The sequence below is a fragment of the Eretmochelys imbricata genome, chromosome 10 (assembly GCF_965152235.1).
Source record: "Eretmochelys imbricata isolate rEreImb1 chromosome 10, rEreImb1.hap1, whole genome shotgun sequence".
Classification (NCBI taxonomy): Eukaryota; Metazoa; Chordata; order Testudines; family Cheloniidae; genus Eretmochelys; species Eretmochelys imbricata.
The window spans coordinates 67,866,108-67,883,155 of record NC_135581.1 but is presented as its reverse complement, the minus strand read 5'-3'; the positions used below and the strand labels follow the sequence as shown (position 1 = coordinate 67,883,155).

The following is a 17,048-nucleotide window of genomic DNA, read 5'->3' as shown; positions in this document are numbered from 1 at the left end:
CTTCCTCTACAGAAAAGGAAAATTAACTTTATAGCCACTACTCCAGTCCCTAGTGCTTTGACCAGAGCAGTGAAGGTTACCATGGATGATCACATGTTTTGCATGTGTGTAGCTTCAACACAGACCCCTGGCTTAAGATGCACTCCAGCCTCCACTTGACAAAGGTAATCACAGAAACGTAGGACGGGCAGAGACCCCAATAGGTCATCTAGTTCAGTCCCCTGCACTGAGACAGGACTATGTATTATCTAGACCATCCCTGACATGTGTTTGTCGGCACCTGTTCCACAAACTCCCTAGGTAATTTGTTCCAATGCTTAACTGTCCTTATAGTTAGGAAGTTTTTCCTAACGTCTAATGTAAATCTCCCTTGCTGCAATTTAAGCCCATGGTGATGATTTTTTATTCGTATTACAGTAGCAGGTAAAGGCTCCAGCTGAGATTAGGGCTTCATGGTGCTGGCATGGAACAAATACACCGGGAGAGAGACTTCCTGCCTCAAAAAATTTACAATCAAAACAGATGAAAGAGACAAAGGGTTAGGGAAAGGAAATATTATTACCTACATTTAACAGATGAGAAACTGAAGAAGAGCGTGATTAAGGCCCTGATCCAGCAAAGTGCCGAAGCATGTGCTTGAAGTTAAAATGGGACTGATGTGCATGCTTAAGAGCTTTGTTGAATAAGAGGGAGGGTCACACAGGAAGACTGTAGCAGAGCTGGGAATTGAACCCAGATCCTTTCTCCTATTCCAGGGCCCTAATCACAGGACTATCCTTTCTCCTGAAAGGAGAATGTGTTTTATAAAATCATCCAAAGTGCACTTTTGCCAGGTTATTCTCCCCATAAGACAGATAATGCTTTGTGAAGCAGATCCTTCAGCGAGAGAGAAAATGTGTGTGCAGTCACTTCATTTCCTCATCTTGACTTTATATTTGCAGGTGGAAGATTACTTCAGTCATTTGAATTCTGCACCAACTCTGCTTTCCTAGTGGTAGAAATATTGAACACCGCTGAGAGAATCAGGATGATTCAGAACACCAGACCATGCCATGTTAAATATACAATATACCTCAATTTCAGCAACGTTTAAAGAAGAGGAATTTCAGCCTTGCACTAATTGAAATCAACCTGAAGCAGTCAGAGCTTTTTGGAGAGCTAAAATCATAATTGCATTCCTAAAGGCAGCACCCTGTGTAAAATTAAATGTACTTGAGTATTCTGAAAGCTTGACTAATGCAGTAAATGATTGGTCCTTGAGGATTGCTGTAGATATTTGTCATTCAGCATGGAATCAGGTCAGCAGCTAAAATTAACTACCCACCTCTTACCTGTACAGCATATGGAATCGCTGCTTTTCGTTCTGCTCAGTTTGGGGCCTCCCAAAATGGGTTCTTTCTTACTGTGAGCCTAAATTATGGATAATCAATTAATACTGACGGACACCAATCATTCCTATTGTGTTGGGAATCAGACTCTCCCTTTGACTCCAGTCTGTATTGATTGGTTCTCGGGCAGCCTGCCATTGCTGTTTGCTGCCTCCTATTCCATCCCCTGTTAATCTGCCTAAGCAAGGCCTGTAAGCCCTACATAAATGATCATTTCTCTTCATTAGTGTGATTCTGCCTGCATGAATTCGGTAACATATGGGATATTATCATAAAGCAGCCTATTTCTCCAATTCATTTTCTCCTTTATGAAGATTATTAAATGTACTGCAAGTGTATTGGACACAATAAGACAGGAGATTCTACTGTATAGTTTATCGCTGATTTCATTTATCAAATGCAAATAGCCTCCCTTTCCCCAGTAACACTGTGCTAACATATTATAAAAGCTGCTGACTCTCCCTCCTTCATTTCCTCTAATTTATTATGGGTCTGATCTGTAATGCAAGGATGAGATTTTAGTGATCAACAGAACTAGCAGATACAGTCTGATGGAAAAACTAGAAGTACAATAACTGTCTAGTCAACTCTAATCACCGCCACAATCTGACTACGCATGAACATGAAAGATAATCATTTTGACGATGGATTATGTACGTTCAAAAATGTGCTTTATACCCCTCTCCCCTTCCCCGATTTCCTGCCTATTACAAGAAAGAGCAGATAACATGAGTCTGCTGGGGTGAGTTGTTTCCATGCTACCACTGAATGAGCACTTTGCTTGGGAATGTTGTGAACATCGGTGTAGTTCCACCTACTTGTGAGATTTATTAATTAGTAGGCGTGTCTCTCCATTTAATAAGATGGGCATGCCCTCTACTGGTGCATGTATGCATTTTAAAGAAAAAAAATCACATTCTACACATCTAAATTGTTTGATAACATAAACCAGGTAAGAAACAATTCTTCAGTGCATGCAGCTGCCCATTGCTTTCTCTGAGTGCAGTACGTAATCATGTGAATTCAAATTATTTTACTAGCTCCACTTTGATCCAAGTTAACTGTTTTGTCATTGTTTGCGATTATTAGCTTTTTTAAGCCTGGTCACTTATGCCATTATTGCTTGGGTTTGATTTAGAGGATTAAAAACAGGTCATTGTGGTTCCACGTCACATGCATTTTTAAGAGGATTTTTTGTATGCACTGTTCCTTTAAGAGGTGCGTTGTATGAGCGGGCAGAGCAGAGCCACACAAGCCTTGCGCTACTGACTACAGACTCATGGGCTGAGCTGCTTCTGAGTCTTCAGCTACAGCAGGACTTCAAGAAAAGACCTCAGCTTTCATGGATTAATCTGTTATCAAAAGCTGCACTAGCTACTGGGTAATCTGCATTAATTACCAGTAACAAAAATGCAGCAAGCCATTTTAAGCAGCAGTTTGCTCCTTAAGTTGCTTCCACCACCGATCCCAGCAAAGATGATGAGGGTTCCTACGTACGACGATGTAATCTTTACCCTGTCCCCATCTCTCAGGCCTTTTACAAACATTTTCATCGACCTATATTGGTAAGCAAAACAAAAAAGTTGAATTTTAAACAGGAAAAATAGAAGAGAACGTGGTGAATCCCACTGGAATACCTCTTTGAAAAACTGGTTTCATGCCTCACTAACAGCAATAAAAACAGAGTGGGTGGTTGAGGCCAGGGCTAGAGAATTGCTCTGGTGTAAACTGATCTGTTCGTAACAGGTGCACAAAATCATTGGCACAGTTGCCACCTGCAAAAATGGAGAGAATGGGTTAACCATAGCACATCCAAAGGGAAACTCAGGAGTGAGAGTAATTGAAGGCTTTCCAGCCCAAGGCAAATTAGAAGTTGCATGAATTTTAAAAGCTTTTCATCTACAGCACTAGACTAGCAGAGCGCAATGATGACTGATGCACTGACCTGCTCCAGTGATGTTTGGGTTATCCGAGGAAATGTTTATTTAGATGTGTATCAACGAGTCCTATCTTTTTTCTTTTAGACGAAGTTACTTCCTGCCTCTGCAGAAGTGTCTGCATGCGGGCTAGAATACAACTCCTGCACAGAGGAAGAATGTCAACAGTCATTCAGTAGTAAAAGGTACCATCTTTAGGCTTCATTTCCACTGTGTCCTTGACTAGACTAGGAGAGTAGGTCAAGTTTGAAAATGTGTTAGTGAGAACAATTTTTAACATGACTTTGCACCTAGTGTAGACAGATTTGAACACCTCTCAAAAAGCATTAGTTGGGCATGATCAGCACTGGAGCCAAGAGAAAGGAGCTTAGGGGCAGCCATGACCAGAAGACACATTATGAGAAGTGCTAAAATGTATCAATAGTAGGGGAAAAGTCATGTTTAAAATGGCGTTCATTAACTCCTGTTAACCAGTATGTTTTCAAACATGACCCACTTCCCTCATCTAGATAAGGCCTGCATAAAGCCAGGGTAAAGTGTCATTTAACCACTGCCTCAGTGGAGTCTCTCTTTTCTGCACGTACCCATTCTCTTTTCAGATACTTGTTGCTGGCTAGACCGGCTTTTCTGGTGGAGCCATGTGACTGGCAGGGTAGCATACAGTTCCTATTAGTGTTAAACCGAAAGTGATCCCCCATGCCTGCTCATTTAACCTCCTTCACAGCAATGGTTGAAGTAGAACGCCTGCTTACAAATCAATTCTTGTTAGGCTTTTCCATTCTGGCAGCGCTTCCTTCTGACAATGCCCTGTCTCTCTCAGTGGTAGGGGTGTTTGATTGACCTGGTTGAGGGTGCAGGGCACATAACTTCTGGCACCAGTGCCCTCTCCCTTTCTTAAGCCCTGCCTTGAGTGCACATGAGGATCAGATATAGGCAAGGGCTGAACTCCACCTCCCCTAGCCACCCATTGGCCAAATCAGGGGGGCTGAGAGAGCTGATTAATTGCAGCAAACCACCACATCCCCTTTTTTTTTAACATTCCTGGATACATAACCATTCTTGCTACTGAAGGCTGCCTCATCCAATGTGTGGTGTGGGTATCAGAGCAAGGTTTGCAACTTTGCTGTGAATGTAACCCCAACATCTTATGGGGTCAGGAAGGAATTTTTCCTTCCAGGAAAGATTAGCAAGGTGTCACCTTCACACAGCATCCTAGAGGCCCGATAGGTGAGGATAGTAAAGATAAGACAAAGCATCTTAAAAATCAGCTTGGGGGCAATAAATGTCAAGAAGCGTTGTCAAGAGGCTTCCTGGGCCAAGTCCTGGGGTAAGCCTGAGCAGGGGGCCCAAGACTGTCCGCTGGACTCTCTTTGCCTGTAAGGAACAGCAAGCCTTAAGTCTTTGTAGACACAGCTCCCCATCATTACTCCCGAGATGCTGGTGGGATTTAGCAATGTGCTAAATCATTAACTGCAAGAGTTTGGGTAAAAGAGACACCCTTCATTCCCCACTTGTATGGCATAAGGCCCTTCTCCCCTTCACTGGACCCAACTAATGGCTGGCAGTTTGGGGAGACGGAGTTAGTCCCCACTCCCTTAATATTAAAGTTTATAAAGCTGGAGCCTAGTGTGTCTATATGCCGGTTTCTCCTGTGTCCCCTGCTCAAACACCATGTTTTTTATTCTTTTTAGTCTCAAGAACAAGAGACGAACTTCATTTCCTGTGAATAGATCTGGCTCAGCTAGTGGTTTTAAGTCTGATCCTGAGTTTAGTATGGAACATAACACTTAACAGCACCATTGTTTGTACCACTCTCTACTAAAAGTCAGCAGCAAATCAGAACACTCATTGCAGGCATAAAGCTTGATATTTAAAAATAACGATCCCATTACTTAAAGATCAAAAATACATTTTTAAAGTGAATTTACTATACTTATTAATGGGGACAGATGGATAACCCTGGAGAATAAAATCTTCTTTATATCCACCTACCAGCTGCAATCTGAGCAGTAGGAGCTTCCTGTTTCCACCTCACTCCTGTTCCGGTATCACATCTAGGAGTGCAAAAGTAGTTTGGTATCCATGTCCATTCAATTATATTATTATTGGTATTACAGTAACACCTAGAGCAGTGATACTCAGGGTTTCAGGAGCCAAATTAGTGATCAACATTACCCAAAAGAGCCACAGTAGTGTGAATTCACCGTTTCATTTACTATAGTTCTATATATTCCTATTTAAAACAGAATGACAGGAAATATTTAGTTTATATAATAAAATAATAATACATAATAATATGTATATATTATTCTCATAGCAAAATGACTGAAGTATTATTATTTTATCAACTACAATTGGTTAGTAACATAGTAAAAGCATCCTGATTGGTTAATAAGAAAATCACACAATGTTTTAGTATCATATGCTGCAAAGAGCCACTTGTACATCACGAGCCTCAGTCCGAGTATCACTGACCTAGAGCCTCCGACCGATTTTGAGGCCCCATTGTGATAAGCATTGTACATGCACGTAGTACGAGAGAGTCCCTGCCATGAAGCACTTACAGTGTAAATAGACAAGAGCACACATTCAAGTCTTGGGCTTTTGTATGAAGCATGCCTATTAGTGCCGATGTGGATGTGTGACATGAAAATCTGTCTCCTGAGAACCAGATTTCACAGCTAGTAAGCAGCCCTCAGATAGGGACTCTCTTAGGCTACTTCTGGCCTTTTGAAGAGCAAATGTTTTAAAAGATGATGAAAGTATTAAGTGAATCATGCAGAATAGTCTGAGGAAAATAAGTTCATTTAGTCTTGCATAATGCTGCTTGTAACATGCTTAGGTATCTCTGGCCTCTGGGAGTCAAATTTTCCACTGCATTATTAGGAAGTTACTTGGTCTGGCTATTGAGTAATAGGGAAATTGTTTTCTAGTTTGTGCCAGCTTCTTAATCTTCAAGAGAACACAGACTCGTCAACAACACTGAAGAGTCTGTTGTAGTGAGATGCAGCCATAAGAGTTATGGGGACTCCTGCAGGGTGGGACGGGGATCAGGTTTGTGAGGCAGCAGTATATAAAAAGAAAGTGAGAGGAATATGAGGAGAGGGATTTTTCAAAGAAAAAACTGATGTAGTTTTTAATGCTGGGCTAAATGAAAGAGGCATTTAGGAAACTTTAACAACAAGACTTGCAGAATGCAAGAGAATTATTCTATTGTAGGACTAGCTAGGAGAGAGACGGAGTGTGAAAAAGCCACCCAGTGAATAAGTTTGTTATTTAAAACACCTAAAGAGCTTTCAAAGCTAAAGAGCCTAATTAAAATAATCAGAAGTGTGACTTTTAACTAAGTCTTCATCTCCTTCATTGCTGCTTCAAGAAGCTTCTTATGTCAGTGCAGAATTGAAGCAAAAAAAAGACATTGCATATGTCTTATATTAAGGTGATCAGCTTCAGGGAGAAGTGATATGGTGCAGCTTTCCATCCCCAGCTAGATGCAAAATCTAGATAATTCCAAGACACCAAGGATAGAGTTTTCAAAAGTGCTCATCATTGGCCTAACTCTGTTCACTGGTAAAACTCGCATTGACTTCTATAGGAACAGAGTTAGGCCAACACTGAGCATTTCTGAAAATCCCACCCAAAGACATTCTAGGTATGTCAAAGGAAAGATTTGAAAGTGATGGGATCAGAGGATCTAGAACAGTGGTTCTCAAACTTTTGTATTGGTGACCCCTTTCACATAGCAAGCCTCTGAGTGCGACCCCCCACCTTATAAAAACACTTAAATATATTTAACACCATTATAAATGCTGGAGGCGAAGCGGGGTTTGGAGTGGAGGCTGGCAGCTCGCGACCCCCCATGCAATAACCTCATGACCCCCTGGGGGGTCCAGACCCCCAGTTTGAGAACCCCTGATCTAGAACTATGTGGATCTCCTGGGCCATCTACTCCTGCAGAGCTGCACATAAATTGAAGGGGTCCTGAGCCGAAGACATCCTCTACCTCACATTTAGGATGTGTGCTGGGATCCTGAACTTGGGCCTTTACAGGACCTGCAGAGGTGTCAAGGAATCTTTTAAAAGTATTCTGTCCATAGGGAATTCTGCTGCTCATTTGCAGATTACATACTCTTCCCTTCATGAAATATTTGCATGAAAGCAGGTTGGTTTAAGTGTTCTTGTGCTTCTGCTGCCTGACATCATTCGTGATAGAATCGTGACTTAAAGCAACCAGCTGAGAGGCGACAGACAGATCAGAATTACGGATGGGCCAATAAGCTTTGAAAGCTTTACAAGTTTGGTTCAACTTGGATGCTTAATCAACCTTGGAGAGAAGCCTGTGGAGTTTCCCATTTCTCTCTCTTCCAGGCCTGTGACAGGATACCCTCAGCTTGCCAGTAGGATGCCAGCCCCTCCCCCTCTCCTCTGTCCACATCAGGATGCTGCTCTGTCTGCTCTGAGCTGCTGTGCTGACTCACTACATTATGGTTCACAATGCAGAGGAGGGTATAGCTAGCCAAGGCTCAGTGCTTTATAGGTCCCAATAATACCAAGCTCCAGATTACATTAGAAATATCTGGATCTGGAAATACCAGGGACCCAACACTGTATCTTTCCAGGTAGGTGAATAGGGGAGCGAGAGGCCAGCAGATAGAACAGCCAGCCCTCAAACTCAGAAGGAGCTGAACTTGGAAGGGGAGGATCAATTGTCTGGAGAACAGGTGAGGGGGTAAATGAGAGCTGGAAGCAGACGACTGTGTGGATTGTAAAGAGGAAGCCTGAGGCCTAGTGAGGAACCAATTCTGAACCTTATAGGTCAGAGGTCCTTTTTAGAGGTCGGAGAAAAACTATGTTCAAGCTGGTTCTACTATGACGGTGTGTCCAGACCTACACAGCAGCTCTGCAAGTGAGGAATACAAACAGCAGGGTCAGATGAACTCAGAAACAAAGGTCCTGTTTTCAGCAAGTAACCCTAATAATAAGGAGCAGGGCACAGAAAATGACACCAAAGCAGAATGGTCTCTCAATGGAATGTTTTGCAGAGTTTTCCATGGGTTGTCAGCAGCTCTCTAAATAGTTCAGCACAGCCCAAAAGCCACAGTCCAACATGAATGCAAGGAAGGAAGGTTCAGCACAGAAGTCTGAAAAGGGCATCCCTGAGCAGCTGCAGATCTCTAAGAAGTCAAGTGTCTGAAGGATTAAGATTTGATTTTTGAAGTATCCAGTGGTTGGGGATGCAGAGGTTGAGGGGGCAGGTAGGGGAAGGGAGCAGAACCTGGGGCTTTGTGCCAACCAGACAAGATGCACACAGGGACAGGAAAAAGGAAGCCACAAAGCTCTGCAATAAACACTGGGATTATTAGTGGGGAGGATGAGCCAGTTGAGATGAAGTAAGTGACCCAAAACTTTTTTTGCAAAATTCAGATAGGGTTTGAGTTTCAAAAACATACAATTCATTTTTTTCGTCCTATAATTTTTGCACTTTTTGGTTTTGGCTGGAACGGATGAAAAAGTGCCAAAATGCTGCAAGGAAATCTGTCTGTTCTCACAGCATTTTAGGCCCAGCCAAGAGGAGGAGGAATCAGGACTCTCATGAGAGTGTTTCCATACCAGTTCTGCAGACTCCAGAGGTCAAGGTAAGGTGCCAGACTGTTGGGTGCTGCTGAAAACCCTGAGCCACTGGAAATTTGCTCATTGGTAGCTAAGAGGAGAGAAATTGTAAACACAAAGGGAAGAGGATATAAGGAAACAATGGTCTAACTGGTGTCACTAGAGAGGATACTGGCTTCCTGCTAGGAATGTGGAGGGTTAGTTCCTGAGGGTAAGCCAGCCTGACCAGAACTGGTAGAAACAGCCGAAAATTGAAAATAGAGATGTCACAGCTTGCTTGCTTGCATACCGCAGAGAGAATAATGTAGCCTCTATGCTGTAGCTCTGGGGAGCTCCACCCAGGGAAAGCCTGGAGGTGCGTACTGGGACACAGAGAAGAGATAAGGGAATTTGGAACATGACTGATGGCTGAATAGAGCTGCTGTGCCCAACATCTGCTCAAGCAACGTTCAAGTGTCACCACTTTTTTTATATGGATACTATGAAATCACACAATGAAAGGATTATGATGTCACATTAGCTCCCTCACCCTACGTAGCCAAACTAAGGGGGGAAACCTAGAGGACATTGTGGGGTCTCATCTAATCCATTGTAAGACACACACTTCCCCCCCCTAAATTTCTGTGACAAGAATGGCACCAGGATAGGTTCATGTCTACATAGAATTGTAACGAGTGACAGCGACCACAGCGTGAGCAGGCGTGAGTAATCAATGCATGAGCCAAATGTCACAGAAATGCAGTTCTTTGCTTAAGACAACAGTGGTGGAGTGAGAAGGGAGCTGTAACCAATACACGAGACACGAAGGATTTTAAAAGAAGACACCACATTAAATTTAAGACAGCAGCAAAGTGTCGTTTAGTTTTACTCACACCCTTCCCCACACACCCTCAAAAAGGGAAAAGAGTATGTGTATAGGAAAAAGGGAGAAAGTAAACCTCAGTCATACTGGGCCCAATCTAAAGGTCAATGGAAAGACACCCACTGATTTCCAAAAGTGTTGGATTATGCCCCTTGTCAACCATTTCAATAAAAAACAGGACGGAAGGAGTATTGAAACAGTAGCCATGACAGGATTGAAGAGTGTCAGAGACATTTGAAAGGCAACCCAGAAACACCAGAATTGCCCCAATGAAAATTTTACATTACGATCCTGATTCAAAAAGCTTTAACATTCACAAGACCAGTGGTGTCAGTAAGTGTTTGTAGGGAGCCTTTGGCTGACAGGCAAACTGGCGGTTCTAATTGTGGGTACGTATGTGACTGTGGAATAGCTTGTGAGGAATGTAAAAGCACAATGGACCTCAGTCATTTACCCTCCTTGGTCCTTTTCATGCCCCTTCCTCCTCCGCCCCAGAGACAAAAATACCTAGCCATTTCTTTGACAGAGACAGAACCACGCAAGCAGAACCATGCAATGTTTGCCTTTTGGTGAACTCCCCTCCATGATACCCCCTTTCCCAAATCCCATGCTACTTTCTTTCCCCTGTCCAGGTCTCCGATTCACAACAGTGGCTCATGGGACATTGTATGCAGCCCGGGGTCAGGAACTGCTCTTCACTGTGCTGTAAATCCCAGACCAAGTCACTAAATAAGAATACTTTCAGCCACCCCATTCCTGAACTCACTCCAGAATCCACCGGTCAGGTCTACTGGTTTAAGTAAAGGACATTGGGGCTATACAGCTTCTGGGGGAGCTTAGCAAGTTTAGTTAATGTAGTGGTAAACATGCCAGGAGATGCTGAAGGCTTGTCCGCAGTAGGGCCCACCACCAGTGCTAAGATCAGTGCACCTAAACCAGTGGTAGCCTTGGCAGGGATGGTTTTCTGAAGTTCCCTAGCAGGGAGAGGAGTCACCGGGAGAGGCATGGCAGGTGATTTGGGGGAATCAGGGAGAAAGAACAGGTGTGGACTTGTTACTGGAAGACAAGGAAACTCCCAGTGCAATCAGACAAGGAGCAGAAGCAGAGCCTCCTGGGCTGTTTCAGTTTGTGTGTAGCATGTTCATCTTTGCTTTCCTTTTCCCATGGTAGCGGAGCTTGCATATCAGTATCATTCTGACATTCAAATCTTGTCCTGGTATTATTTTGTCATTGTATCTCAACTCCACAGACTAGTCCTGACAAGATCTTAAAAAACGTTATGACAATTCTAAGTGCCAATAAAGTGAATGGTGAAACAACGCTGAACCTGTCACACAAAAAGATCTGAAGAGTAGTAATTAGGGCTTCTGTAGCTATGTTTTTCCTTCACAGTTAAAAATCTCGGCCCTCTGGAATAGATTTCTTTTCTTGCAATATACCAAAGAAGCCATCCATTTAAAAACATTTGCTTAAAAAAAACCACCCCAGTAAATAACTAGAGACAAGTCACAAAGCTTCCCAAATTTTAGATATTTAAAGCAATGATAATCTTTCATGGACTATAGCCTTATAGACTTTAAGGCCAGAAGGGACCATCACAATCTCTAGTCTGACCTACTTCACATCACAGGCTACAGAACCTCACTCACCCACTTCTGTACTATACTCATAGCATCTGTCTGAGTTACTGAAGTCCTCAAATCCTCATTTAAAGACTTTAGGTTACAGAAAATCCACCATTTACTCTAGTTAAAACCAGCAATTGACCCACGTCCCATGCTGCAGTGGAAGACAAAACCCTCCCCAGCATCAGGATCTCTGCCAATTTGATCTGGAGAAAAATTCCTTCCTGACCTCAAATATGGTGATCAGTTGGATCCTTAGCATATGGGCTATACCCACCAGGCAGACACCTGGGAAAGAATTCTCTGTAGTAACTCAGAGCCCTCCTCCTCTAATGTCCCATCTCTAGCCGCTGGAGATATTTGCTAATTGCAGTCACAGAGGGGTCACATGCCATTGTAGGCAGTCTCATCATACCATCCCCTCCATAAACTTTTCAATCTCATTCTTAAAACAAGTTAGGTGGTTTGTCCCCACTACTCCCCTTGGAAGGCTGTTCCAGAGCTTCACTCCTCTAATGGTTAGAAACCTCTGTCTAATTTTAAGCCTAAATGTATTTGTTCATGAGCCAACATTGTCCCGTAACTTAAATAACTCCTCTCCCTCCCTGGTGTTTATCCCTCTGATGTATTTATAATGAGCAATCATATCTCCCCTCATCCTTTTTGTTAATGCTAAACAAGTCATGCACCTTAAATCTCCTCTTATAAGGTAAGATGATCAGAGGAATGGAGAACCTAGTAGCCCTTCTCTGCACCTGTTCCAGTTCAAATTCATCTTCTGTAAACATGGAGACCAGAATTGCACATGGTATTCCTGATGTGCTTTCAAACCTCTCTAATTGTCATGTTTTAATAAGAATGTTTACAATGACAATACATTGTCAGCTCAGTCCCTTCTACTTGCCAGTGCCACTTTCATCAAGTCTCAAGGAGTGTGGAACTCATCCCATTCCTCCTTTAGTTATATAAAATCTCTTAAACAGAATGCTGAACTGATAAATGCAACAGCAGGCATGCAGCTAGCAAGAGACTGAAAAAAGGAACAAAGAGGTAGCCAGGTTAAGTTTAGCTTATGGGGTGTTATGGCAACACATAGCACATAATAAATGAATGTGAAAGAGCACCTCAGAGTGAAATGTGAAAGCATACCAATACTCCAAAGTACTTCTAAAGAGAAATAAATCCAGAATGAGTAGGGCTAAAAGAAAGCTTATGTTGAGCTATTGAGAAGCACAGGAAGAGTGGGACTCTTCTTTCAAATGTCCAATATACGGCATGTGAAGAAACTAATAACCAATTAATTGTCAGTTTCCAGCAGAGAAACAAGCTGACATCTCATCATAAAACAAAAAGAAGATGACAACAACTACAATACAATACTAGGATATACAACTTGAATATGGATGTTATAGGAGACCCTGAATATACCTGGCATGTAAATGGTTTGGGGGATAAAAACACTGTAGGGCTATATGATAACAGGGAATGAACAGTTATTCTGGAACTTCTCTGTGCATTTCTAACATTTGGGTTTTTTAAAAGGTGTAGAATTTTTGTAACAGAAGTATGATATTGTGATAAATTATTCAGAGATGTAAGATGTCATCTAACAACTCAATTGCCAGAGATATAGAGCACTCTCCAGAAGGTGGCATCTGAAATGTTTTTGAAGATGGGTTCCTGAATCTCAGATATTGTTCAGAGTGTAGTGGGCTTATATTTCAAAACCTGTTACCTGGCCTTCATGGAAACACACGTTTCAACCTTAACTTTTTAACAAAGTTTTTTGTTTAGGAACTTCCCAGGTTTTTTGAAGAAGTGTTAAAAGTTTAAATCAGGTTGGCATATAAGATCCACAGGAAGGGGTGCTCTGCTCTGACACATCCTAAGAATCTAGGTTGGGTTTCCTTCCTCAAGTCTTTGGCAAGTCTATTGGAGGCATGTGCATGAAAGTGAGGGCACAACCAGGATTGGGGTATAGAGGCAGTGGACAGTGACAAGGACTGGAGGTGTAGAAACATGTTTTATCAGCACTGAACATTTGGAACGCCTATCATATATAATGTTGAAAGTTTTAAGTGTTTGAAGTGTAACATGGTTCAAAACTCTGCTTTTCCCAGTTCCCTCCATGCTCCATCCCGTTTGCTATACCCTCTTATATCTGTGCCCACACCCAGTCTCCTGTCCCCCATCTACATGCCTGCTCCCCCACCTCTGTCCCACCATTCCAAAATAGTTAGCATAGCTCTATGCCACCCAGTTACCGGTCCATGTCCCTCCTGGTCTACTGCACTTTTCTCAATGCTCTCTACCCCCAGGATACCCACCTCTCCACATATTCCCTCCCTCCAATGTCCTGTCTTCCATCCCTACTTCTCCACCTCCAGCTCGCTCCAGAAGCAGCAGCAGCACAGTCTGGAGCCAGTGGGAGGGCAACGCATGTTTATAAACACATTTTAAACATGTCTACGTATGCATGTGAGAATAGCTTGGTGTGAGTTAAGGCCCCAACCTTAACTACAGGTAACAGAAAAAGGAGCAAAAGCAAAGAGAACTGAAATTATTACTACATCTTGTCAATACAAGGAATGCACAACCACCACACAGGGCATTTCTCCACCCTGGTCTAACAGCAAGTCAGAACTAGAGCTCTTCACAAGATGGTCCAAGAAAAGAGCTAAACAATGAACAAAGGATGGTTTGCTTCAGCCAGAGAGAAAACAAACAATCATTAGTTTACAGAGTTTTAAGCAGTATTGACTTTCCCTTTCCCTTCTCCTCCTTACTTTCTGACCTTACTACAGACTAGGCAAATTCAAGCCCAACCCTGTTCCCTTTGTCCATCTTTCCTTGCCTCCTCTTTATATATCTCTGCTCTAATAAGCCTCTAGTTAATTCCCTTCCCTGTTTACAGTAATATACGGGGTATGTGCACCGATCACAACTATTATATATGTATTATATACATTTGCACTTCTTCCTCCACCCAATAACATTAAAAAGGCACTTCTCCTGAGGAACATATGTGGAGTTTGTAGCCCAAGCCATCTGGGAGTTCAGGTGAGCCAAATAATCATTAGGAAAACTTTGAAAAGTCAATGACAGGAATGTATTTCAAGCACCACATCTTTTAAACCCATTTGCCGATTTTTTCTGAGCTTCCCCAAAATATTCTATCCCGGGGCGAGATGTGACATGTTCCATTTAGAGGGACTGACTTCTTTTTGAAGAAGTTGTGGAAGAGAAGTTTGAAAAATAGGTTTATCTTGGGAAGCTAGTTTCAACCTTAACCCTGGTGCATTTACCACCATTCGGCAAATATGCATTTCCGGTCACCAATTATGCAGAATACAGCATTACAAATATGTAACTCTTTTAGATGGTAAAGAGCATACAACTCTGAAGGCTCAAGGTTCAGTTATAAAATTATGAATCTTAGACATTTTATGTATTGCAAAAAAAAGAGTGAGGGATAATATTCATAAATGATACAGATAATGTCAGCCTGGGCTTTAATTTTTAGCTCTGCACAGATGGTGAGAGACAAGGGCACAAATGAATATTACAAAAATGCATAAACAAACATTTGATTATTTTTCCCCACTCTGAGCATAATGAATATATGGAATGGCTTTCCAAGCATGCTTGTTAAGGGAAAGTCACTGCATTCATGGCTGCTAAAATAAGGGCCAGGACTGGAGACAGACCAAGGATAAACTATACTTAGGTGTCGTGTTCATTATGTAAGGTGTCATCTAACAACTCAATTACATTAAAGATATAGAGCACTCTCCCAAAAGTGGTACCTGACGTGTTTTTGAAGGTAGATTCCTGAATCTCAGATAATGTTCAGAGTGAGGTGAGCTCATGTTTCAAAAATGTGTTTTGTCTTTCCCCCAGACATTGGGAGGCAGTGACCATGGGATATAGGCTATAAATGATGACTCTCTTAAATGGTATTGATTATCAGGTACTTATTAGAATCATATAGATGACATACCATAGTGGAATTGTTTATTGTATTTAAGTATCCTGAGTTTTAATATTTGTAAAAAGTGTCCACAGCATCAGTTGGACACTTCTTGTTATAAATCAAATGCAGTAATAATTAATTAATATGCTGAGTGCCTTGCAGTCACTCCATAAATTCCTTGTTGCTGTAATGATTTCTGCCAGTGCATTTAAGCCTTGACCTAACGATTACCCTATAGTGGTCTGAGAGCATAGCTTATATTTATGGGGATTGAACTTCAAGGACTCCGTTGAACGCAGGCCATAATAAGACAAATATGTAATGCAACTAACAATCCACCAGGGAACTGAATTCAAGCCACTAACACTTCAGCCAGCTATGTAGCTGAAGCAAGGCTTCAGAAGATACAAGACTAATTCCCTAAGTGCTAAACCACTCCGTCATCCTAATGTATTTCAATCAGAGATTGAATAAACATTTTGGCCACCAGCTTAATGACATAGACATCTAGGAAAGAAATAGTTAATTGACATAACAGATGATGGAGAATATTTCACCAACCTTCCTAGAATACAACGGCTGGTAGGCCTTTGACAGCAGCAGCAGCTGCAGGCTAGCTTGCAGTCTGATCCCTAGCTCAGCTGTCACATTACATACTGGGAGACAAGGAACCTCTGCTAGCCTAACAGCTGTCTCATTTAATGGATTGCCCAGTTCACTGCTTCCAGACATCATCAATTTTTTCCTACTTAAATCCTCTTTGCACACTTCAGTGTGGTTTCTAGTTCAAACCTGCCTTGGGGGATAAAGAAATGGTCAAATTCCGGACTACCTCTGCACAGGCTAGAAACAACATCCTTTTGTTCTGGCACTCAAATTTGAAATCAGATAATCCTAGAGGTGATCTTAACGGATCACAATTCAGAACTTTCAGTGAAAGCTGTTATGATTTGATAACAAGCTTCATATTAATTTCTAAATGGTAAATGTGCACAAGGAAAAGAGTGCTCTTTGCCTGAAGGACACCACAGATAGCAATCTTCCTACCCCTATTTTTGCTTCCTTCAGTGAAAACACGAAAAACTGTGGATGAGTGCTGAAGCACAAGACGAAGTCAACTGGTATGCATAAGAGTTGAGGCTCTTATCTTCACAATCTTCTAACTGTGCTAGGAGTTGGGTAAACAAAGCCAAGGTTAGAATTCTGATCTGGCTAACAATAGAAGCATGTGGTGCTTTTCAGAGGATGAATGCCAGTTTCTTACTGCAGGTGCACTTGTGGTGTGGCCCCAGGAGGAAAGCAATAACTGACATCCTTTTCTATTCAATTCACAGTCAAAAGAGTGTTTGTAATTTCGTAGTTGTCTAGCTGAAGCTCAGCACATATGGTAGCTGTTGTATGGCAAAGAGAAAAATAGTACAGTACTTAAGCAAGAAAGATGATGCAGTCTGCGTATTAACTCTGCACTTAAAGTGAGCTCCAGTGCAGTTTCTTTCTTATTTAAATCTGTGTTCACACTTTGGATAAGGACACAAAACCACATTTCCTGATACCACAATTTACTGTTTTCTTTTACCTATTCCTTTTGGCCTCCTCTTTATTATATGAGAAATCTGGCATGTTAACTTGCATATAACTCCCTTGAGAAATGCT

General features: G+C 42.0%; 1 long non-coding RNA gene across 1 annotated transcript in view; it reads right to left on the bottom strand.

The window, feature by feature from the left end:
* LOC144271117 (uncharacterized) overlaps positions 1–17,048 on the bottom strand; it is a 50,611-nt gene that overhangs the window by 16,541 nt on the left and 17,022 nt on the right. The gene's annotated exons all lie outside the window — the stretch shown is intronic.